General features: G+C 37.5%; 1 protein-coding gene and 1 long non-coding RNA gene across 2 annotated transcripts in view; one reads left to right on the forward strand and one right to left on the reverse strand.

The window, feature by feature from the left end:
* Positions 1–25,467, reverse strand: part of LOC127986304 (apolipoprotein L3-like) — a 540,496-nt gene that overhangs the window by 474,372 nt on the left and 40,657 nt on the right. The window lies entirely within an intron of this gene.
* Positions 10,408–17,246, forward strand: LOC127986343 (uncharacterized). The gene is made up of 4 exons (XR_008160811.1): positions 10,408–10,610; positions 13,770–13,962; positions 14,477–14,508; positions 14,596–17,246. It is a non-coding gene; the product is annotated as an uncharacterized LOC127986343 (long non-coding RNA).

Raw genomic sequence — 25,467 nt, forward strand, 5'->3', positions numbered from 1 at the left:
AATAGTAATATTCGGTCTCTACATGAAGAGAGTCAGTGGTCCGCTGCGTGAGGAAAGTGAGGTGAGTGTGTACTGATGCTCCGCCGGACTATCAGTGGTAAACTCAGTGGCTACTGGCAATTGTATGGTGAATTCCAGTCGGTAACCTTATTTTAGAACCGGACCGCACCCCATCCTAGACAGGACCGCCTTGTGGCCAGAAATCTGTGCATCCTCTGTTTGCGTATCCTGTGTGCTTTTGTCATTGGCGGAGCAGTCGGTCAATCCCTCCTTTCCAGTAAATACGACTTGTGATTGGACTGTACGTCAGCAGACAGCAAAGCATTGGCCAAGAGCAGAAGGCCCTCCCTCCAGGCTTTTTTTCGCTGCCACAAATCACGTGAGTCGCAAGCTCGCAACTGTGTTGGCGTATCTCCGCAAAGTGGGTGTTGTAAACTCAGCTCTGAAAAAAACTGTCTGCAATAGGAGTGTGAATGTAATGTAATGTAATACGTTTCACCCTTTCGAACCTCAGTTTTCAGAGTTTCAAAACTTGGCACACCAGTTTTCAGGTATACAAGGTTTCAAATCTTGAAAATAAACTATACACTGGGAGAACAGTGACAAATTCGAAACTCTGAAAAAATGATTGCACAACACCATTAAAAAGAGTGTTGCACTTCTGAAGAAGGAAAACTCAAAAACAACATAATGTTTGCAGAGATGTTTTATTTTTTTACCACTTTGCAAGCTTGCAAAGCTCTGTTTTCAGAGTTGCAATCTAATACAGTGGGAGAACACTGACAAATTTCAAACTCTGAAAAATTCTTTGCGCAACATCGTAATTTTTTTTTTTGCAGTTCTGAAGAAGGATATCTCAAAAACAACATAATGTTTGCAGAGAGATTTTTATTTTTTTACATTTTGCAAGCTTGCAAAACTTTTTTTGTAAGAGTTTGAGTTTTCGAACACTTAGTTTCAACCTTTCAGAACTAGATTTTCAGTTTTGAATCATGGCAGGATTTAAATCCCATATTCATCTGGATGCAACAAAGAATACCTGCATGACTGATCCTCTCATGGGAATTTGTTAAGTTTGTTTTCTTATTTAAGGATAAAATGATATATTTAATAATAAATTATTTGTTGCTTTTGATAACATTTTATAAATTAAAATTACCCACAACGAATGCTTTTTGAAGTAGAATTTGTAATATATTTGGATACATTAATAGGCATGTAAAGTCCTATAGCTAGATATTTATTAAAAGATGTTGACTTCATTACGTAAAAGCATCATGCTCATCTACTTTAATTTTGTGGTACAATGTACAGAGTATAATATGAAAATGTAATGTAATCTTAGTCAAGATGAATCTCCCGCAGTTCAGTTTTTCAGCCTGAGGGTGGCACTGAATTTTAATATATCCTAGTAATTTCATGACTAGAAACACCTAAACATATTTGTTGAGCAATGCTGAAGACATTAATACATTATGATAGAGTTTAGAGATGAGTTTTCTAGTCGAGGGATATGTTGTCCATACAGACGAGCTGCATGTTGTGTTGTGAACTAAAGACACTGAGTTTGTGAAGGTGTAATTTTGCAAATGTCTAAATGACTTGTGTATGTAAAGCAAAAAGCTAAAGCTACCGCTATGTACAGCTCCGTCTTTTCTCTGCGTTTACAATTTTGGCGCGATTCTCTCACTGACTGTTCTGTAAGCACGAGGGAGAGGGGGCGGGTCTAACCACCTTCTTGTAGCCAATCACATCAGACTCTCGCTGACTCTACATTTACTCGTATCTGATTGGTTCAATAAACTCATCATATGTCAAGATAAGGATCAGGATCGTTCTTGATACACAAAGAGTTATTTTAACGTACTCATACAGAAAAAAAATCGAATAAAATAATAAAACATAAAGTAATTAATAATAATAATAAAAAATAATAATAATAACTTAAACGTAATATTTTATACGTTCCTACTTTTCGGCTATGTGTTCATACTGAATTTCGAGCTGTGCAGTTTCCCTCTCCTCTTCAACAGGTGATATGATATATTAGTTTATTTTTATATTACATTGTAATTTTGATGATACTTAAAGAAAGATATTTATTTATATGTTACATACATTTTGTAATCTAAGGGGTGATTTACAAAATATTACTACAATATTTATTAAAGTATTAATCTCTAACCTATTCAGTGCCGGTCCGATCCTCTTGGGGGCCCTAAGCAGAATTTGATTTGGGGCCCCCCTCCACGTGGAGTCACCTTTGCTTCAAGATTATTGACACAAATTTCATGCTATAATGTTACATTATAAATTAATACAGTGAGGTTATGTATTAATACAAAATAAATAAATAAAAATCAATACTTAACATACTTTACTCTTAAACTTCTGAAAACAAACTGTCACAAAACATGAAATAAATAATTTGCCAATGTCCAAATGCAAATGTGTATTAAATGTGCAACATTTTAAATTAAACCAAAATAGACAAACATTAATATAATAAAAAATATAATTTTACAAAAATAGTTAAAAACTTAAATAATGAAAGCAAACATAAGAACAGCTAGGATTCAACAATGACAATTGTACAACAATGACCTCAAAATTGTTCCTTTCCTAGCTTTTCGTGAGGCAAAGTCACTGATGACATCGGGACAGCAGGATTGTATTGTTTTGCCTCCCTTCCTCAAATATGATGATGGAAAAAAAACACCTACTATAGGGGTAAAAATAGAGCTTTAATCAAATAAAAAAAGTAAATGAATAAATTGTATTATTTACTGATTACAATTGTAGCATTCAACATTTACCCATGGCTATAGCTTTATTATGACTAATTTATTTCATAGTCTTAAGCATTCAGAAATCATGCAAAAGATTATTTTAAATTAAGCAGTTTTACTATTATTTTTGTAAGGGTTGTGATATGCACGTTTTTTGTTGAAGAAATTATATAGGCTGTATCATCTATAGCAAAAATGTAACAGTAGCGATTAAATGGCATTTGGCTCCCTGTGCAGGAATTGTTAATAACATGTACATAAATTGTTTATTTTATATTTGCCTACATTAAGTATTTTAACAGTGTTACTATTAACCAATCATTATTGCCTCATAGTTTTTTTATATAATGCATTTTAAGTCATTTTAAAAGCTATTGATGGCTTAAGTCTGTTTTTTTATAGCAACAACAACAACAACAAAAAAGATTAAAGTATATTAATACTTCTTTGTAAAATATTATTTGAAGTAACAAAACCATGGTTAATTTGCAGTTGCCATGGCTACAAGAACGATGATTTGTGGTGTTATTGATAAAATCATGGGTAATTTTTGTAAGGGAACCTGAAAAAAAGAAGAAAAACTTTCACAGTAATGTTCCTAAAAGTGATAAATGGGCCTCATTTTTCCCTAAATGATTTATAATTTATTTTAATATATATTAAAAATGTATAAGGTGTGCATTGTAGCGGACAACTGAATGAACACATTACAATTGTTTTATAACTGCAAGTCTTTCTCCTCAAATGCTACTGACATTAGAAAAGTGTAAATCAATATCGCATGTAACTTTAGAGACGGTCCCTACATTTGAGACTCTCAAACGTCCAACGTCAAGCCAACTTTATGTCCTTCACTTGCGTTAGCATTCTCATTGACTCCCATTCATTTTGGCGTCACTTTGACAGCGAATAACTTTACATCTGAGGCGTTTAAAGACTCCGTTTGTCCATTATTTATTTCTAAAGATACACGACAATGTATAAAGGGCTCCATTACCTTCTATGTTACATTATGGCCTCGTATAAACAGTTTTTGTAAAAAATAGGCTAACGATTGCGTCATAACCACTCGTCTCTCTGTCGCATTACCGTACAGACAGGAGGAGAAGCTCGCAGGCAATTAACTTAATATGGCGTACTAGCGTTACATTTTAAAATACTATTAATCAGAATACTTACTCCTGCTCACTCACGACAAAGAACTCCCCGCTCAAGCTCGCCGTCTCTGCAAGATTAACGATGGCAGTTTGCACGCACAGCTACTAGAAGATTTACATCTGTCAGACAGGTTGCTGACGTCATCAAGCTTCGTTTGAGTCTGCGCGTCAGAAAACTGGATTTCACTTGTCTCAATTGAGTTCCAATGGGGTCGCTGTGTCCATTTCTTTTACTCTCTATGTTTCAGACCGAACAATAGGGACTTAGCAACAGCCTCTGGTGGAACGGCAACGCCATTCTAGCGTTATTGCACATGCGCGAATTTAACTGCTACTTTGTGATGTTCTATACTATATATATACTATAATACATCATCATCCAAGGTACCAAGTAATAAAATGAAAGTGAACATGTTTTTCTATAATCCAGTTATAATGAGTTATATCTGAAGTATACTTTCATGCATATAGTAATGTATTTGATTTTACTTAAGGGATGTATTTGTATTTTACTTAAAGGATAGTTCACCAAAATCAAGAACTTCATAATAAAGTAATCACTGAGAAATAATTTACAGATTTTCATGTCTTTCCAAACCTGCAGGATTTTATTTCTTCTGTGGGACATAAAAGTTATTCTAAGACTTTCCTATAATCCAATATTTTTTCCATGTCCCTCAAACATATGATTTTTGGCTTCCGATAAGTATACAATGGCTCATTTCACTGAATATTACAAAAAACTATCATGACTAATATTAATAAAACATATCATATATGTATTCATAAAAAAAAGAGATAACATGATAAACAGCCAAGTATGACCCATACTCAGAATTCCTGCTCTGCATTTAACCCGTCCAAAGTGCACAGTGAACACACACCCGGAGAACTTTAGTAATTTATCAATTTATTTTCTGGTATTTTTTTCCCCCTTTTTAATTTGTTGACTTCTGCTGTTTTCAGATTTCATTACTTAAACATTGTTCGTACTCTGCTTGCTCATGGAATAAAGCAAAGTATAAAAAATTGACACTGCTTTATTTAATATTGTGGGAGGAGGTCTTAAAGCCATCACAATTCACTGAATCATAATTTTGGATTGTGAGAAATCTAGATAAATGAAAAAAAAATACTAAGAATAAAAATCAAAGTATACTTTCATATTATGATCCAACTGTTTTGATGAATTGAAAACAAAATAGAATTTTTTTTTAAATGGTTATTAAATATTTAAACTTGAGTAAAAGTCACAACAAGAAAACCATGTGATGTTTCAGATGAAAGTTTAATCATTTAATAACAAATATATTATCGGTTGGAGTTTTTGTAAATGTTTTACAATACAATCTTTAATCTTTAACTTATTTAAATTAACAAAAGTACAAATAAAATAATTTAAAAGATTAAATATATTTTGTAAATATAAACACATTTTAATTTTGATGGCTGCAAAAATAATAATAATAATAATAATAATAATAATAATATTAATAAAATAAAAAAATGAAAGCGAAAGAACACCTCCTGCATGAAAAATAATCTAATTAGTAAGTAACCCCTGAATGAAATAACCAAAATTTATTTAAAAGCTTCGAATATCTCAGCTCTAATGAATGTAAGTAATATTATTTTTGGGCTTTATTATTTTTGCTCATAACTTTATAAAACATAAAACAAAAATAAATACCATTATTTAGATTCTCCTGATTAAAAAAAGCCCCAAATCCCTATAATCTGTCATTATCTAAAGATATTCCTATTAAGTTATAACACGCATTAAACTACACAGGAGCTTGGCAAAAAACAAACAAACAAACAAAAAAAAAAAACATCAAAGATATCTGTGATGGCGATTTTGTTCCTAACCTCATGAAATATCATATATCATAGAAACAGGCACGTCATTATTTGCAGAAAATCCATCATTTAGATCCTAAGATATCTGACATAAAGCTATAATACATAAAAATTAATTATGACATGGAGCTGAGCAAAATATTAATTAATTAATTAAATAATATATATATATTTAAAAAATCAGAGGTTGCACTCCTGCCAAACATGCATAGATCTTGAAAAATGATCAGAAAATTCTTCTGATTAATAAAACAAAATTGACCATAATCAGTCGATCAGATTGATAGATAGATATTCCTCATGAAGCACAACACATTAAACCAGACAGGGTCACAGGGACACATATGATGCAGCAAAGAAAAAAAGGCCCAATGCTACAAGTTTTTATTCGTAACTTCTCAAAACATTCTCATAATTGAATGTCATTATTTTCAGGAAATTCTCCTGATTAAAAAGAGTTTACCATGATCTGTCATAGATCTAAAGATATTCATCATCTAATTATAAACTCCAAGTGTGCACATTGTGTAACTTTCTCGTGGATTTTTATGCTGGTCATTTCATAACACATGCTCTGATTGTGGAAAATGTCATATCATTATTTACAGCAGATTTCGTATTTCGTGTGAATAATAATACCTAAACCCATGAATTAAAGAAATCAGTTGGAAATATCCTTTGAACACTTGGCAAGCAGAATATAAAACCTAGAATGTTTCTTTATTTTATCTTTTATATAACTTATATAACTATATATAATTAAATAAATTAAATCTTTTTTTTTTGCCTTGTACCCTAATATGTCAGAAACATCATACAGCTCAGTTAGTTTTTGTCATATGTAATTTGAAAGGTCTCATAGTAAAATAAAACAAGTGTAATTATTTAGGACTTTGACTAAACTTGAAATTCAAAACAAAAGTTTCTAAACTGTCAAGGACTAAGAGAAAGGCTACCTTGATTCCAAATGCTGTAACTTTTGATTACTTCATGATATCACCATAAAATGTAATTCACATACATGAATGAATCATGTAGAACATCACCAAAAGTGAAATTTTTACCTTATTTCAGACAGGAACCACTTTGGCAAGTTTCCTTGAGTTTATTGAACACAATTTATCTTTGGCGGTATGGTTCCTTATGGGGGTTCCTGCTCCCAGAATAATTGAACATACAAGAGCTGGAACCCCTGGAACCATGAATTTAGAAATACATAACAATTAAGACTTTTAATAAAGTCTTTAAAGCAAACGGTGATAATCATGTAGATGTGGCAGTGGGACGTCTATCCTGTAGCCTGGTTATGAAGATGTGTGTCTCTCAGCACTGGGGTCCACCAGCTAAGATTTAGGAAGCCTTAGTGATCTGAAACAAAGAAGACGACAGCCAGAAGGTGCGCAGTAGTGTGCTCATGCTTATAATGGGGAGGGAGGGAGGGTTGTGAGCCGTTGAGCATACTTACTGAGCAGTGGTACCACATATATATATATATATATATATATATATATGTCCCGTGTCTAATAGGAGAGAGGTGGTGATTTGAGCGTTCTGACAGATGACCACATCATGAGGAACTAAAACTTCTCGAAGCACATTTGGGTTAAAATCAATCCCATGGCGCCATCTAGTGGACAACATTAACATCACAGCCTTAGCGTCCCAAATAGAATGTTTCAGCTAGTTGTTAAAGGGGGGGGTGAAATGCTATTTCATGCATACTGAGTTTTTTACACTGTTAAAGAGTTGGATTCCCATGCTAAACATGGACAAAGTTTCAAAAATTAAGTTGTATGTTTGAAGGAGTATTTCTGTTCCAAAAATACTCCTTCCGGTTTGTCACAAGTTTGGGAAAGTTTTTTTCGAGTATGGGTCTGTGTGACGTTAGATGGAGCGGAATTTCCTTCTATGGGTCCTGAGGCACTTCTGCCGGTAGAGCACGCTCCCGTATAGCAGAGCACTGAGAGCACAACAGACTTCACTGATCAGAGCGAGAGCGTCGCCAAATGTCACAAAAGAAGTGTGTTTTTGGTTGCCAGGGCAAGACAACCCTGCACAGATTACCAAAAGAGAAACAGCATTAAGGGACCAGTGGATGGAGTTTATTTTTACAGAGCATCAACGGAGTTGTGCAAGTGTTTGTGTTTGTTCCCTGCATTTCGAAGATGCTTGTTTTACAAACAAAGCCCAGTTTGACGCCGGATTTGCACATCGCTTATTAAGGATAATGCAGTCCCAACAAAAAAGGGTCACAATCGTGTGTTGGAACCGCAGGCGGTGAGTAAAACTGCTTCAAATATCTCTGTGTTGTTAACTTAGCTATCGGCGCGTAAGCACATCAAGTAAACAACATGCGATTTTGTCATCAAACTGCACTTTCCAAAAAAAAAAAGACGACAAAGTGGAACTTAGTCATTTTCCAAAACCGCTAAGCAAATATATACAGTTTCAGTACATACCACATAGAGAAGCCTTTGCTGCTGCTGCTCTTGTTAAATTTCAGCCTCGGGATCTGATTCTGGATCATAAATAAACGGCTGAATCTGACTGTTAGCCATGGTTTGTTTGGGATGATGTTTTTTTCCTCACGGTAATGTCACAGCTTCCAGACGCTCTCAACACAAAAGCCTACTGGCGCTCGTGATTCTTTAGCTCCGCCCACACGTCACGCCTCCAGCCGCTCGTGTTTTTCCGGGAAAAATCGGTACAGACTATCTTTCTCTTATGAATATAATAAAACTAAAGACTTTTTGGAGTTATGAAGGATGCAGTACTACTCTATAGGTACTCAAGATTAACAGGATATTGAGTGAAAACGAGCATTTCACCCCCCCTTTAAGTGTGTCCCTGGCTATAGAGGCAGAATATACAGTTTGCTAATGTAGAATATACAGTTTGTACAGTGTAAAAACATTACGCCTATAAAATGTCCCCACAATTCACAAAAACAAACCACTACCCTTATCCAGAGTTGGTAGAACTGCCAAATCTGCTTGGAACACAATATGATAACATGCTGAAATTTCTAAACTTATTCTGACTCTGCACGTCAGAAGTAGCCACTTTTCAACTAATCCAAGAGTGTTTTTTCTCGTAACAAATAGGAGATTTTCCTCAACCCACTAATATAACTTAATGCCTCAGTTTATCAGAAACAATTTGAAATCACTAAATTTTTAAGTACATTGCTTTCAGTGTACAAGAACTGTATGGAAAATTTTAATATTAAAAGTAACTAGTAACTAAAGTAAATAAACTGAAAGAACGAGCAAACCTATAAAGCAAAGATTTTTATGAATGCTTGAAAATGGGACATGATGTAAAGTTCTTATGCACTTAGATGCTTGGGGTTGATTTTTGGCTTTAGTTTTCTCCAAAACTATACAGTAGAAATATTTGAAACTTAATACAGTAATGGTCAGATTGACTGTAAACAGAAATAAACTGAAAGAACGAGCAAACCTATAGAGCAAAGATTTTTTTTATGAGTGTTTGAAAATGGGTAATGGTGCAACAGATAGAATAAACTTTGATTTTGGCATGATTTTGCCAATGATTTTTTCCAAAACTATACAGTAAAAATAATTGAAAATTTACGCAGTAATGGTCAGAGTGACTGTGATTAGGAATCAAGTGAAAGAATGAGCAAACCTATAAAGAAAAGATTTTTATTAATGTTTGAAAATGGGACATGGTGTAAAAAAGCTTATGCGATTAGATTCTTGGGGTTGAATTTGGCTTTAGTTTTCTCCAAAACTATACAGTAGAAATATTTGAAAATAAATACATCAATGGTAAGAGTGACTGTGAATAGGAATGAACTGAAAGAACTGAAAGAAAAGAGCAAACCCATAAAGCAAAGATTTTTATGAGTGTATGAAAATGGGTAATGGTGCAAGTGCTAAAATGCACTTTTTTTGGAGTCATTTTGCCATTAATTTTCTTCAACACTATACAGTAAAATAACTTAAAAAATTAATTCAGTAATATTCTGCATCACTGTTAAAAGATATCAATTGGAAAAAGGAGCAAACCTTTTAAGGAAAGCATTTTACAAGTAAGTGCTTTTTATGAGAAAAGAGTGAGAATGCATTGATTTTGGGAGTGATTTGCCTTTAAATTGTACAAAAATTGTATAATAGTTTTAGCTTGAAAATAAATACAACAATAGTCAGGATCACTATTAGTTGAAAGGTATACACACACAAACAACACACACACGCAATACATACAGTATCAATGTTGATATATATATATATATATATATATATATATATCTGTCGTGTCATAAACCGTAAAAAAATAGTATATTATTATTTTTATTATTTCTAGGTAAAAGTAACAGAACATATTAACATTACGTACAAAGAGATGACATAACATGAAAAGCACCCTTTATATGTATATAACAAGTAATACAAAACGAAAATTAGGTGGAGTTGACGTATTTTCGCTCTTGAATGGAGCTCCACTCGCCGCCATGGAGGTGACGTAATTCTACGGAAAGTGTTGCCCGGACCAACATGGCGGCTGCGTCATTAGTGGAGGTGACGTAATTCTACGGAAAGTGTGGCCCGGTCCAACATGGCGGCGGCGTCGCTAGTGGAGGTGACGTATTTCCGCTCTTGAGTGGCGCTCCACTCGCCCATATGTCTGCAGCCAGACCCTCTTGTTTGTTATGGACAGAAGACTATTTACATCATTAAATTAAAGTTTACGGAAACCTTGTTTTCCCTCCTCTGCGGCTGTCAATCATTCAGTATTCAAATAGCGCGCACCTCGTCCATTTACAGCAGGATGTATGGTAAAACTCTCTCCGATATTATATAGTCACATTATAACGCTTGATCTGTAGATAAAAAGGCTGTGGATTTGCATAAAATGACTTTATTTTGTGCATTTGTATTTTATGTTTGTTGCTGTTTTTAAAAGACTCGCTTGTGGCTGTTAAGCCGTAAACGTTTAAAATCACTTTGTGAGCTCAGTTCTGAAGCGTTTCATATTATCATGGTTTTGCGCACTGAAAGATTATTAAAAGCTTATATATTTAAATTATATTTTTAGCCTGCACAATACATTTAAAATAAGGATAATTTAATTGTATATTATTTCTGTGTAGTGTAGTCTAAGGATTTTAAATATATACACTTCTGAATTCTTGACATTCATATATAAATATTAAATTATGAAATGTATGATTGCCTGATTGAATTTTATAAGAGTACTAATAGTAATTTGTTTTTATAAACATGTTTAGATTGTGTAAAATTACTGTGTAGATTTTTTCAAGAATTACTTTTTGTATTTATTTGCATTACATTTAAATAAAATATGTTGCCATTTTTAATGTGCCCTAGTTAAACACTGGCCCCTCCTTGGCCCCCCTAGTAAAATTTGTCTAGAGCCGCCACTGTTTAGAAGCTCAAAATGATTAATCAGGATTTTGAAACTTGTTTACTTAAAGACAATTTTATTTCATATTATTAGAATACCAATTAGTACAGGAAAATTAACATATAACTTAAATCCCAATATACGACTGTTTAAGCAAACTCAATTATCAGTTATATTTCTCTAGGCTCATTGCTCAGAGTGTTTCTGTAAATCTTTCAGCTTCCGAATCCTCAACAGTTTTCAACTTTAAAAAAGCAAGTGTTCCTGCTTGACTTAAATTGGATATTTAAGTTATCTCAACAAATTTTAATTAATCTAAACTAAAGTTAATTTTAAGTTCTTATAACTAATTGCAGCATTTTTTACAGTTTAAATATTATAGCATATTGTGTAAGGCTATCAGACTTTTCAGATGTCAGAATTCCTAATTAAGATGCTGCATAAATGACTTTTTATTAAGCTGACATTGTTTTTATCTACAATGTAAAAAGCTGTAGACAACATCTATCCACCGGTGGCGCCGGGGGGGTCTTGGGGTTTTCAAGACCCTGCAAAAAAACGCTATGACCCGTCATCCTCTTCCTGATTAAAATATATATATATATATATATATATATATATATATATATATATATATATATCCAAGAAAAAGATTAAAACATGTTTCTCTTCAAACTACGCATAACAATAATAAATAATAATTATTTCGACATTTATTCGTACACTGAACCAAGAACTGTTTCTGTTGGACTCGTCCGATTCGTGAACCGAGGAGCTGATGATACTGCGCATGTGTGATTTAGCCTGAAGCAGACCGACACACAGAGCGTCTGAACAGAACTGATTCTTTTGGTGATTGATTCTGAACTGATTCTGTGCTAGTGTTATAAGCGCGGATAATAAAAGTTTGACTAAACGTTTATTATATTACAGTACTTATTTATTTTTTTACACGTTGAGTGCCTTAAAAATAATTATCGCAACACTGGTAAGGCTTATTTAGATTTGCTCATTCTCTGAATTATCATTATAAAAATTCAGAAATTAATTAAAATATAATTATATTTTAAATGTGACGCAAATATTTTTTTTACAATAGCAACAGTGTTTACAACAGCAAGACCACTTTAGCCTGTAAACTCAATAATATCTCTCTGGAAATAGATGTAAAAATATCAATGTCAATAAAAAATGCATAATATACCTGACATCAAAGTGCAGTGTGAAGGAGATGAATAACAAATGTATTCTGTAATTTGTTTACATTGCAAAGGTGTTTGATTTTAGACAACAACTACAACAGTAATAAAAATACGAATCACTATATTCCAGTGTATCAGTTTTTTTATGTTTTGTATCAATTTTCAAGGTGGACCTATTGATTAGGTGCAAGAGTAGTAGTGATGGTTAAAATAATAGATTGATAATGAAATAGTAAATTGTGCCTTGTTCCTAGATGGACAGAGAGTGGAAAGAAATAGATTAAATGAGGAGATGGAGATAGAGAAAGAAAAAGAGGGACATGTAGAGGCACACATGACAGAAAGAAAGCAGGTAACAGTATGCCAGGAGACAGAGGCTGGTGAGAAAGAGGAAAATGTAGAGGCACAAGTGTTTTCTATAGTTTTTACTATAACAGCTCTTCTTAATTATTCTGTAGAACAGAGAAGAAAAAGCCTTCAGGTTGGGACAATTTAAGACATTTCAGTTTCTAATCCCAGAGCTATTATTATTTTAAACTTAAAATTGTCTTCTCTATTGTTTCTTTTTCAAAACTGCAACAAAGCATTTGCTGCTGTATCAATACATAACCATGCATATCAATACGCAAATCGGCAAGGAATGCATCTCAATATATTGCTGTATTGATGTCTTGAACAGCGCCATTTAAAGCCTTGTTCCATGTTCCCCTTTTATACTTTGAGCACCTGCCCCTCCAAAGGTCTCTGCACGGCCCCGTTCAGAGGGAGTGTCAGCCACGTTAAAAATGTTAACCACTTAAGTCACACATTATATTATATGTTTTTATATATATTTTATATACAATTTGTTTTAATTATGAAGCACAATTAACATAAAGCATTGCTTATTTGTATTTAATAGATTTATTTTATCCTCTCACAATATGGATCTGCATTCAAAAGGATTTTTGCAACTGAACATTACCTGTAATTTCTAGAATAAATAAGTAAATAATAGAAATAATAAAACAACAAGGTCATACATACATACAAAACAAAGATCATACATCTTAACTTATAACAAATGAAGTTAAATTTGCTAAAAAATAAAAAATAAAATATAAATAGACTGTATTCTATATAGGCCAATAGGTTAGTTCTATTTTTTATATTTTTATTAGACTGCAGATTTGACGTTTGGAAAAGGGCCCTTTTCAAGAGTGTTAAGAAACAGTCATGGAAGTGCCTCTCTTTAGGTACACTCAAGTATTTTAATAATATTATATTATCTGCGAGTACCCTGTACACATTTTATATACTTTTAAGATTCAAAGTAGGGCCTACACTACAAGTGCACATTCAATACAATTAATGTCTTTATTTTTCAGAAGGAAAACTTATACTGGAACAACAGTGTGGGCTGTGAGATGAGAACAGAGACACACTGAGCTTTAACCACTAACCATCGACCAACTGCTGACTGATGAGGAAACATCATTAGCTTCTGAGAGACAAAGACAAACTGAACCACAGTGATCTGAACTGAAGACAGCGACTGTAACACATTTCAGTTTCATTCAGGTAAGCTCTCATCTGTCTGATTTAATGCAGATTTTAATGTGAACGTTATATTACAAGAACTTCTTTTAATGAAGATATTATTTTATATATCTCAGAAATGATGGAAAACAGTAGAGTATAACTGAACACGACTAGCTGACTAGCATTAGTCTGAACACACCAAGTACACTGCATTCTCAGACTCAACCTGACTCGAAAAACACAGACAAACAGATGAACACTGATGTTTACTGTCTTTCTATTTAAATTCTTATTATGTATTTCCTAGTTATCAACATTTCTTTAAAAGATTTAATCGAAACTACCCAGACAGCAAACAGTTTCGGCCAAGATCTGGCCCGCATGGATTTAAAAAGAAATTCACTGAGCTCTGATTTAACTATGACAGTGTAACCATTATTAATTAGAGCAAGTCATTTCCATTAAAGAGAGCAATGAATATATGAAACAGCTATGTTTTGAATAATTCACACTATTACTCAGTATTAAATAACATAAAACTTTTTTTTTTCAGCAACATGAACGGTGAAAATCAGACCTTGTTAGGTGAGCACAGTTATTATTTTGATACTGGTTATTATTACAATATTACTGATTATCTGATTGTTGAAACTCAAATATATGATTCTTCAGATATCATAAGGATTATCTTCTTCATCACTAGTGTTTGTGTGGGTCTTCCAGCTCTGGTTTGGGCTTTTCGTCTTCTGTGGCTTCACAGAAAGATCAGAGACCGAATCTCAGTCTTCATCCTCCTCCTCCTCTTCAATGACCTGATACAATTGCCCCTTAATCTATATATACTGAGAGATATACTGACAGATTTCAGATACTTTATCCCTGAGCTTGTTCTGTTTTGGTTGGGATTACATTGGTTTGGTTTTCATCTGCATCAGCTGGTGGCTCTGGAGGGGATCTTGACTCTGAAATATCCACTTTGGTCTGCTCGTATTTTCTCACTGCCCTGTTACATCATAATCTCCATCCTTGTGCTTTTTTTTTCTATAGTGAGTGCATTATTTCTTTTCTCGTATCCGGAATTTCAAATTACAAACATGTCATTATTCAGTCTCAGCACAAGTGTTGTTCCTCTGATCGTATTGTCTGTATCATCTACAATCAGCTGTAAAGCCTCTTCCACTCCTGTCAGAAAAAACTGTTCGGTGCTCACTGTTGCTATTCTTACATATGTTTTGATGTACTTACCTTTCATGTTCATCATCTGTGTGAATTTCTTTCATTTACACTCATATGTCAGCTCATCTTGTTGGGTAATGTTTTTCTGTTTGATTAATTCGAGAGTGTTTTCAGACTCTATTCTGTGTGGTTTGGTCTGCAGAGAAAATCTCAGAGATGTTCAGACGCCACAAACACACACAGAACCCAACGCTGATGAGACGTCAGTCTGAACTTGAGTTTCATTAGTCCTCACGTCTGAATCTGGCTTCAAAACATACACCCATCAGTATAATGAAAAATTATTAATAAAATAAATAATATATGACTTAAAGATTGATTCATTTTAAATGTCTGTTATTGCTAAAAGTGAAAGTGTGCTCTCTGTGCCACAAACTGCACAAACTGAGTTTCCATCTCTTTACTGATCATTTTGACCGTTTGTTGAATATTGTAATATATAAATATGTAAAAAAGTCAAATCTAAATGGTCATGTTTGTTGTTTGATTAATTTCAATATTCAGCAATTTAAAGCTTTGTAAGGGGCTTCCCATGAAAAAGTATAACATTCAATGTGATTTCAGCTGTCAATCATCCATATATGAGAATAAAACATCTAACACAATGCAGTTCTGCCCAGCAAATGATGATCACAGAGATCATTAACATTTGGACCTGAAATGGTATCAAAACTACAAATATATGAACATCTCCTACAAATGAACACATTACAGTCCTAAGACATTGTTTTTAAAGACCACAATAAAAAATAAAAAAAACCAAAATACAAAAATACAAAGACCTTCTTTTTTTTTAGCTTCCGCCTTTGCTAACATTCGGACGTTCTATCTTACTGCTCTGTGCTTTGCTTCTTATTTCTGTACTTTTCTCAGATTTTTTACTTCAGCAGTTTTTTACTTCAGCAGATCAGCACAGTGCTCAAACAACAGATTTTTGGCACAAACGCTAAAACTAAAAACTCTTTGGGACTGGAATAATACTACAAAAATCACCCCCTCAGCATACAGCCGGTGAGTCCCATGAATCTTCTGAATCTCAATAGTTTACACCAAGTGTAGAGGAACAAGCCGAAACTGATCGCCACACTAATCGATGGCACACACAGGGAGCGAGACCAAAAGCAACACGAGACATATTGCTGCCATAGCTTCCTCTACTCCAGATTCGACTATGACAAGGCTTGTGAATCCTGGTATTCTACCACCCCCTATACATCTGGAGAACAGATTTGAAGCATTAATGAATGTGGGTGAGGAATCCCCAAATGTGATTAAACATGGATCGGATCAGCCAGCACTCCGCTACTAACAGGCGCTCAAGGACGAGCAGCTAAGAGCGCAGCCGAACCAAGGACTCTGATAGTGGGTGACTATTATATATATATGTGTGTGTGTGTGTGTGTTTGTTTCATATACTCATATATTTTCATATATATTCATTTTTATATATTTGTAAATAACTTTTCAATATACATTACTCAAACTCTCTATACTGAGTGAGTTAAATTGTTCACCATTCAAAGTGAATTTGTGCCCTCACAAGACTTGGAGAATTAAACATACATGTAATTTATTTATGTGCTGTCCCATTTATGAGCATTCATTTTGATAGACGGAGCCCTGCCTCAGCGCATTGAGATCAACATTGAATTCAGGAATCACAACCTATTTTCCAGTAAGATAGACTTCTTTTTACAACAAAAATATATACTTTTACAGTGAGTTAAATGCTTTTCCTTAAAGGGTTATAGTTTACCCAAAAAAAATAAATAATCATCTACTCACCCTTGAATTTTGTGCCCAAATGTGCTTGCCCATATAATGTCAGTGTATGGCGAATAACATTACGCTGTTAAAATAGAAGCCAAAGTATCACAGAGTGGTCTTATGTATCGTGATGTATATTCCAAGTGTTCTGCAGGTATACAATAAGGTTTAGTGAGAAACATACTGTATAACCGCTTCCTCAAAATGGTATTAGTTATAACTCTGTTTTTATAAGGTGGAATCACTAACTATGTTTCAATACAACCTTCACAAGTCTGTAATATAAAAAACAAATAAAATAAAAAAATACTTCACATTCATTTGCATATTGTTTTATCTTTTTATACCCTTTCATTGACACACACAGAAATCGTACATGTTTTTAACCTCAAAAACGTCTCAGGTTACGAATGTAACCATGGTTCCCTGAGAGGGAACGAGACACTGCGTCCTCTGAAGGGACACTATGGGGAACACCTCGTCGTGACCCGTGTCTGAAGCATACTTTGAAAAACGCCAATGTGTTGGCCGGCGACAGCCTCTGACGTCGCTACCGGCGCGACTATAAATACGCGCCCGTAGGACCCGTCACTTATCTTCTTCGTGAAGCTTGCGTCCGAAGCATGGCAGGGAGCTAGAGGACGCAGTGTCTCGTTCCCTGTCAAGGGAACTTCGAACTGCGTCCTCTGAAGGGACACTATGGGGAACAGTATACCCACGCCGCCATGCTGAGGGGAGTGCAGGCCAGAATCATGGCAAACACTAAGTACCAACTCTACCATTTCACCGGGAGTCGCCCCTGGGACGGTTCGACGGCTGTCCATGACATTATCCCTTATGGCCAAAGCTACATACCCAACTTACCTGAAGGACCTCGGCCCGGGGTAGAGCTGAAGGCTTGGAATCACGAAAGATTCCTTTAAAGGGATACGGCTAAGAACTTAGCACTGTTTATTACCAAGTCTTGCCTGTCACAAAGGAGGGGCTCTCGTGGCACTCTGATAAGAGCAGCTCGTAGATGGAATGGCCCGGGAGCAGAGCAATTGGAGGACGGAACATACAGATGAAGCCTCGGCCACGCCTGTACCATGGCGTCCAGCCCCAATGGAGCTGGATGAGTCAGAGGAAGCCAGAGGGGATAGTGCGACGCTCTCTTGAGCCGCAAAACCGATCCACCCAGGTCTGGCCAATCTCTCTAACTCTACTTCAACACCTTGGTGCGAAGGCGCCATTCCCCGAGCCTCAGCCCCTGCCTCAGCAGGATGTCTGCTCTCACAGTGCGTCTCAAAACAGTATGTAGTACTGGAGCGCTCTGATGAAAAAAACGAGAATTCAGTCTCCCATGAGAGGAGGACTCCGAGCTCCGAGCAGCATGCTCATAGGCGACCCTTTTAGAAAAGGGGAGCGCTGCTAAACTACCGCGAGAATTGCCCACACAGCCCCCCATGTTAAGGGGCGGTGCTTGAGGTGTATAACAAATACACACTGGTTGGATGAAGCCCAAGGAACCCCGGGGCTAATCATCTTAAGAAAGGGAACGAAGCGGAGCGCGTAACCCTTACCGTACAGGATTTTAGAAAGTGCGCAGAGCCTTGCGTGCACACTTACCACTTACGTGGATTTGAGACAGTGCGCAAAGTGTTCACGTGCACACTGACCACCATGTGGTTTTGAGAAAGTACACAGGCTTAGCGTGTGTACAGAAAAAAGTTACCTGACAACCACTGTATGTGGGAGCTCACCTTCAGAGAGACCTGTGAAGCCTACTATCTGATAACCACAATATGTGGGAGTTCACCAACAGAGAGGCCTAGAGAGGCCTACTACCGGTTACCTGATAACCACCTCAGTGGAAGTTAATATGGAACTCGACTCCAGGGAGGCCTGGTGAGGCCTACTACCTGACAACCACAAACCGTGGGAGCTTGTTTTTTTGTTTTTTTTAGTGGAAACGCACAGCATGTGGGAGCTAAATCTCCAGGGAGGCCTGGTGAGGCCTACTACCTGACAACCACAGTATGTGAGAGCTCACCATCAGAGAGGCCTGGTGAAGCCTACTATCTGAAAAGACCACAATATGCGGGAGTCCACACAGCCCCCCATGTTAAGGGGCGGTGCTTGAGGTGTATAACAAATACACACTGGTTGGATGAAGCCCAAGGAACCCCGGGGCTAATCATCTTAAGAAAGGGAACGAAGCGGAGCGCGTAACCCTTACCGTACAGGATTTTAGAAAGTGCGCAGAGCCTTGCGTGCACACTTACCACTTACGTGGATTTGAGACAGTGCGCAAAGTGTTCACGTGCACACTGACCACCATGTGGTTTTGAGACAGTACACAGGCTTAGCGTGTGTACAGAAAGGTTCCTAAGCATCGCAGAGGCGCTGGATCGCACGGGAGAGGCGAGCTCCAACCCTCAAGCGAGGGGAGCATCACCTGAGGCAGTACATACAGAAGGACTCCGTAACTACCACCTCCCCGGATGCGCCAAGCGGCCAGGCGGCCCCTCAGGGTGACCTGGCCGGATATCCATGATATTCCCTGCAGTGCTATGCCAGTTCTGACGATCAGCCAGGCTCCTCGGGAGGGGTGTGGGACGAGCAACCGCAGAGCGCTTGCTTCCCGCACGTGGAACTCGCTCCGCGGTGGGTGTCGCGCCCTGGGGGGGCGAACCCACGCGGCACGGCCGCCTGCCGAAAGCGTGTGATCGTGGCCAGAGCACAAGGCTGGAACTGAGCACTGTAAAAGGAAACTCACAGAGTCTGTTAGAAGACATAACCACCAGCAACATAACACCCATAAGCAGAAAGGGTTACATACTCACCCACCCTCCTGTACTGGAGTCCCGCTTTACGGGGCGTCCCCTTTTGGTCCGGACCGTCAGTAAGGAGGTCACTATGAAAATAGGACCAACCAAAAACATAATAGGTCCAGGATAGGAGACTGTTATGTGAGAAACTTTCCACCTAACCACGATCAGGTGGAGCGCTGGTGGCTCTTCGTGACCCGCGATTCCTCTTGCCCCTGCCCTCAGGCGGGGGAGGAGCACGAGCCGCGACACTAGCCTTCTGCGCCCGTCTTCGATCCTCAGATCGAGATGGGCCAGGACCCCTTTGTTGTTCGGGCTCTGCTACTGCGTATGATTTACCATTTAAGCGGGATGTATCCTGGAAGGGCTTAGATGGCAAAGAAGGAGATTTTAGAGAGGATGTTCCCCCACTGAGAGATAGCAAGCCAGCATCTCTTCTACAGGGGGCATCCTCTCATAGCCGTCCTCGTGCATGCCATCGATATCAGCATAACTCGTATGCTGAAACCGATGGATGCAAGAGAAAACGGCCTCTTCCATTCCTTTTCAACTTCTGCATGTAAGTCAGGCGAGAATGGAAGGCTCACCTGGGCTGCGGGCTATGGTCAGAAAAATAACACTCATCGAGTCTACCTCGCGACGTTACCTTTCTGGCACACTTCCATGGCAAGTTTATTTATTTTTATTTTATTTAAAAAAAAAATATATATATATATATATATTTTTTTTTTTTTTTTTTTTTTGCCGCGGCGCGATCCATAACCTCTAACAGCTCCCCTTACGCAGAGCAGGAGAAATGAGCGGCTCAGCCTCAGCTTCTTCACCACTCTCAAATATCTCCTGCTCTTTCTGGTTAGAACCCAGCAGAGCACTAACTTCAGTGTCAGAAAGGGTTAATGACAACGCATCTTCCTCTCGAAGTTCGCTCTCGTTTGCCGCCGGAGAGTGTGAGAGGAAAGTCCCTCTCTAAACTCCTCAGCGAGATCCACCTGCGATCCCCACGAGCTCATTCTCCTCTGTGCCTCGGCAACGGCGGGTCCTGAGCCGCGAGATCCAGATGACAAACGAGAGCGGAGCTTTTCCACAGAAAAACGCTCGCAGTGCGCGCAGATTGCCCCCTCAAGGACATCGCGCGCGTGCTCTTTGCCCAAACAAGAGACGCAAAGACTGTGTGTGTCATCAGGTGTCAAATAACGCTGACATGGATGCACACACTGTTTAAACGCCTTGCTAGTGGATGCCATGATAACCATAATAGATCGCTCTTACCATTCTGGTCGTTTCTCAGATGCACGCTTCAAACAAAACCGTCAATGAAGACGAAGAAGATAAGTGACGGGTCCTACGAGCGCATATTTATAGTCGCGCCGGTAGCGACGTCAGAGGCTGTCGCCGGCCAACACATTGGCGTTTTTCAAAGTATGCTTCAGACACGGGTCACGACGAGGTGTTCCCCATAGTGTCCCTTCAGAGGACGCAGTTCGAAGTTCCCTTGACAGGGAACCAACAGCATATAAACATAAGTCTTATCTGTTTTTCAGTGGCGGTGATGAAGACGTTGATGATGATGACGATGCTGACGGCGACGATAATGACAAAGACAATAATCCTGAAAGTTCACTCACCACACTCTAATCCATGAATGTCCACGAAAGCTCATGTCCACGGTGTACATCCAAAAGTTTCCACGTGCAAACCTTTGTGTTGATATCGAATCACAGTAAACCCAAGTCTTCAAAATCACTAGTGTGGCACAATCCGGTTTCAGGATCCACAGCAGTATTTCACATTGCCTCTACTTTCACTTCATTGACATGTTTCAGACAGGCATATAAAAGAAAAAGATGTCTCCCACAGAATGTGGAGTCCTTTTCAGATTGAGCATGAAACTATTAGTTTCCCAATCAGGACCAATGATTGTTTGGAGCCATAAGCCATGCTTATTCCTCCATTACCAATCTACTATTTCTACTCTCTACCCCAGTTTTATACATCAGAGTATTACATCTTGTTGCCCCCTCATGGTGAGTAGTAGAGGAACAACGAAAAAAACATGTTAACAGGTTTGACTGTTACAACTAAACTTTTTCATATTATTTAACAAACATCCTGACTTGATTGTTGGTCTCTGTGCATGACTGTGTGTTCATGAGACACTATTAGTTCAGTTCACACTGAATTGCACACAAGTTGTGAAAAAAATCAAGATTTATAAAAATATTACTTAAATCAGGACCACTTCCGTCAAGTATATTTATGACAATTATAATTGCATACTGTTAGTGTTGGCGGTATGGTTATGTTCTGTCCATGCAGCCATGCTTGGACAGAGTGGGGAGAGCAGCAAGACAAACCCCCCCTGGGGTACAGAACAGAACCATATAAGCATACATAATTACAATTCTCAATTACATGAGTTGTAAACAAAACGTCATAGAGACTGCTTCCAAAGAAGACACTGTAAAGAAAGAACAAGTTAGTTCGGATTACAGGGTCAATTGGTGGAGTTGGGGTTGGAGGAGGGAGTTAATTGCAAGCAGCAATGCGATGAAAGAGACACTGAATAATGGGAATTTAAATAGACCGCATGTGATAGGTGTCAAGACCGGATTGGTACACGTCAGAAACAGCTGACTGTCAGCTGATGCAAACGTGACTAACATGGCCTGACTGAACTAACGCAATGCTCGATTTTAATCAGGACCACTTCCGTCAAGTATATTTATGACAATTATAATTGCATACAGTTCGTGTTGGCAGTATGATCATGTTCTGGGCAACACTCCACTCACCTGTCCATGCAGCCATGCTTGGACAGAGCGGGGAGAGCACCAAGACAAATCCCCAAAACAACCATATGCCAAAACTCCCCAACGTGTGATACATACGACCCCTTGCTGCGGCATGAGGAACATGTAATATACATTAATGCTGTAGGTTGCATAATGGAGGGTGGTAGTCCAGCAGGGGAAGCATGCACCCTTCGGAAACTTAGAATGGTGTCCAGTATGAATGAAAATGCTCCATAGAAACACCTCTGTCAGAATAAAAATGGCTAAACAGAAATGGTAATCTGTTGAGAGGTAGGATAACCTTCTATACCTGAACTAAGTTAAAATCCTGCCATGTAAATATGTTAAACCGATTACTTGTACCCATGTAATCACATCAATAGTCGGTCATCAGAATGGGAACGTGATGTTGGCAACGCTGTGCATTCAGTGATTAGTAGACACTGACAATACAGTAGAGACGGGTGGGTTAAATGCAGAGCACAAATTCTGAGTATGGGTCACCATACTTGGCTGAATGTCACTTTCACTTTCACTTTAATGTGCCATTAAATTTTTTTATGAAACTTTAATTTTTTTTACTACATTGCAAAGCATAGACTGTGCCTCTCCTTTATTTCAGGAAAATATTCTGCTCCTCATTTTAAAGTGAAGAAATCGAAGAAATTTTATATTTTCCGACTAGGGATGATTCTGACATGCCTGTTGCTATAGTAACGAATGCAAGTTCATGCGCATCCTGTTCTTATTTCAGTTCAGTTGTTAAGATGATGGTTATTTCAGCAAACAGTTTCATACATTTTAACAGCGTTGAGTTAAACATGTATATATATCATTCAATGGTAATATTTAGAGAGCAGTGATGCGCACGCATTTTAGACACTGTTTTATGTTTTTTCTCAGTCCATGTAATAAATGCACATCCTTGACTAAGCCACGCTGTAAGCGTTTTCCTCCCATAAGAAAACAAATGGTCTAAAAGGAAAACGCTTAACGTGGCGTAATACATTAAAACGTGTTATAAAAAGACCAAACTCAAAATGTTTAATAAAGCATTCTATTTACAGACAAGCAGGTTATGGCAGCCAAATGCTTAACACGTAATTAAACATGTTTCGTCTAATCGTCATATCTGCTTGTCTGTGAATAGAATGCTTTATTAATATGTTTACTGAGTTTGGTCTTTCTATACACAGTTTTAATACATTAAGCCACGTACTTTCACGTTAAGCGTTTTACAATGTTCCAGTGATTTATTTTGTGAATTTAACTGGTCCAGAAGATTAAACTTGCAGCAGCTAACATCTCGTGATTCAACAAATCAAACAGTGATTTAAGTTAACAATAAACAACTGTGCATTATAATGAAGTCTCTGTAAACCTAGCTTTTTAAACCAATTACTCAATTCTACACCAACTACGCCCAGGTTCCCTAACATGTATTTATGTCTATGAAAGACGATTGAACCACGATTTTATACGATTAGTCTAAACCCCTGTGTCCGTTAGGTTTAGGGTCTGAGTTAGGTGTGTAGGTCATTCGTACAAATTCATACCTCCTAAAATATGCAGTGAGATCGGGTCGCAAGGGGTCTCAGAATAGGGGACTATAGATGCAGCAGGCTCCGAGTTTGCAGCTACTAACGCTACCCCTGCTTGCTGAGAAGATGCTGTGTATGCACATGCACCTGGGGGGTGTGGTTGCACGTGTCGCCCCGCCCAGGCCTACTCTGATTGAAAGTGAAAAAGTGAAAGTGATGTGACATTCAGCCAAGTATGGTGACCCATACTCAGAATTCATGCTCTGCATTTAACCCATCCAAAATGCACACACACAGAGCAGTGAACACACACACACACACACACACACTGTGAACACACACCCGGAGCAGTGTGCATCATTTATGCTGCGGCGCCCGGGGAGCAGTTGGGGGTTCGATGCCTTGCTCAAGGGCACCTAAGTCGTGGTATTGAAGGTGGAGAGAGAGCTGTTCATGCACTACCCCCACCCACAATTCCTGCCGGCCCGAAACTATAACCCACAACCCTTCGATTGGGAGTCCGACTCTCTAACCATTAGGCCACGACTTCCCATCAATCTGCGTCTGTCTGCGTCACATGACTGTGCCGACTGCCGAGTCATTACTTACTCTGAAGAAATGTGTGGTTGATGAACTAAAATTAACCAAAAGTGGTCTTTGATTTCATTTTGTGATTGAAATTCCGCAGGAAGAACCAGGTAAACAGCAAAATGCACACTTGTAGCTGACATACACTGATGCATCTGTCTGCTGGAGGGTGAGACAACTTTACTCATTAAGATTACTTTCTGTAAAAAAATTTTACAGAAAAAAATTTTCAGACGCAGATTGATGCAGCGCCCTCTAGTGAGAACTAAAAATACTGGAAATTACTTTCATATATATTTGTAGATCTGTAACTCTGTGTGATTCTGAGGATCGCCTGTAGAGGGAGACACCTCACTGTGTCACAGGGGTCAAAGGTCGATGCAGGAAGAGAAACATTGAGTCTGTTAGTTGTGATCATTTATCTAGATTATAGATAATATTCCATTCATATAATATAATTTAAAAGCAGCTTCACATAACACGAATGTTTCTAGTGTACAGTTAATATTGTCACGTCACTTTCACTTTCACTTTCACTTTATTGATCTGTTATCAGAGGTCACTGAAATGTGCTTCTGATATTACACAGATCATGCAGTGTGTGGAGATCTAATGCTGCAGATCCTTCTCTATCTCAGATTATAGTGAATAATTGTCAGTATGTTGTCGCTCCGTTTAAACACATGAAAACATATCCAGATCTAATAAAAAAAGAAAAAAGTAATTATGTTATATTAATTATATTAATTATTATTAAGTAATTAAAAAGTTCATGACTTACCATTATATCTCTATTTTAATTGTATCTGA

The sequence above is a fragment of the Carassius gibelio genome, chromosome B21 (genome assembly GCF_023724105.1).
Source record: "Carassius gibelio isolate Cgi1373 ecotype wild population from Czech Republic chromosome B21, carGib1.2-hapl.c, whole genome shotgun sequence".
Taxonomy (NCBI): Eukaryota; Metazoa; Chordata; class Actinopteri; order Cypriniformes; family Cyprinidae; genus Carassius; species Carassius gibelio.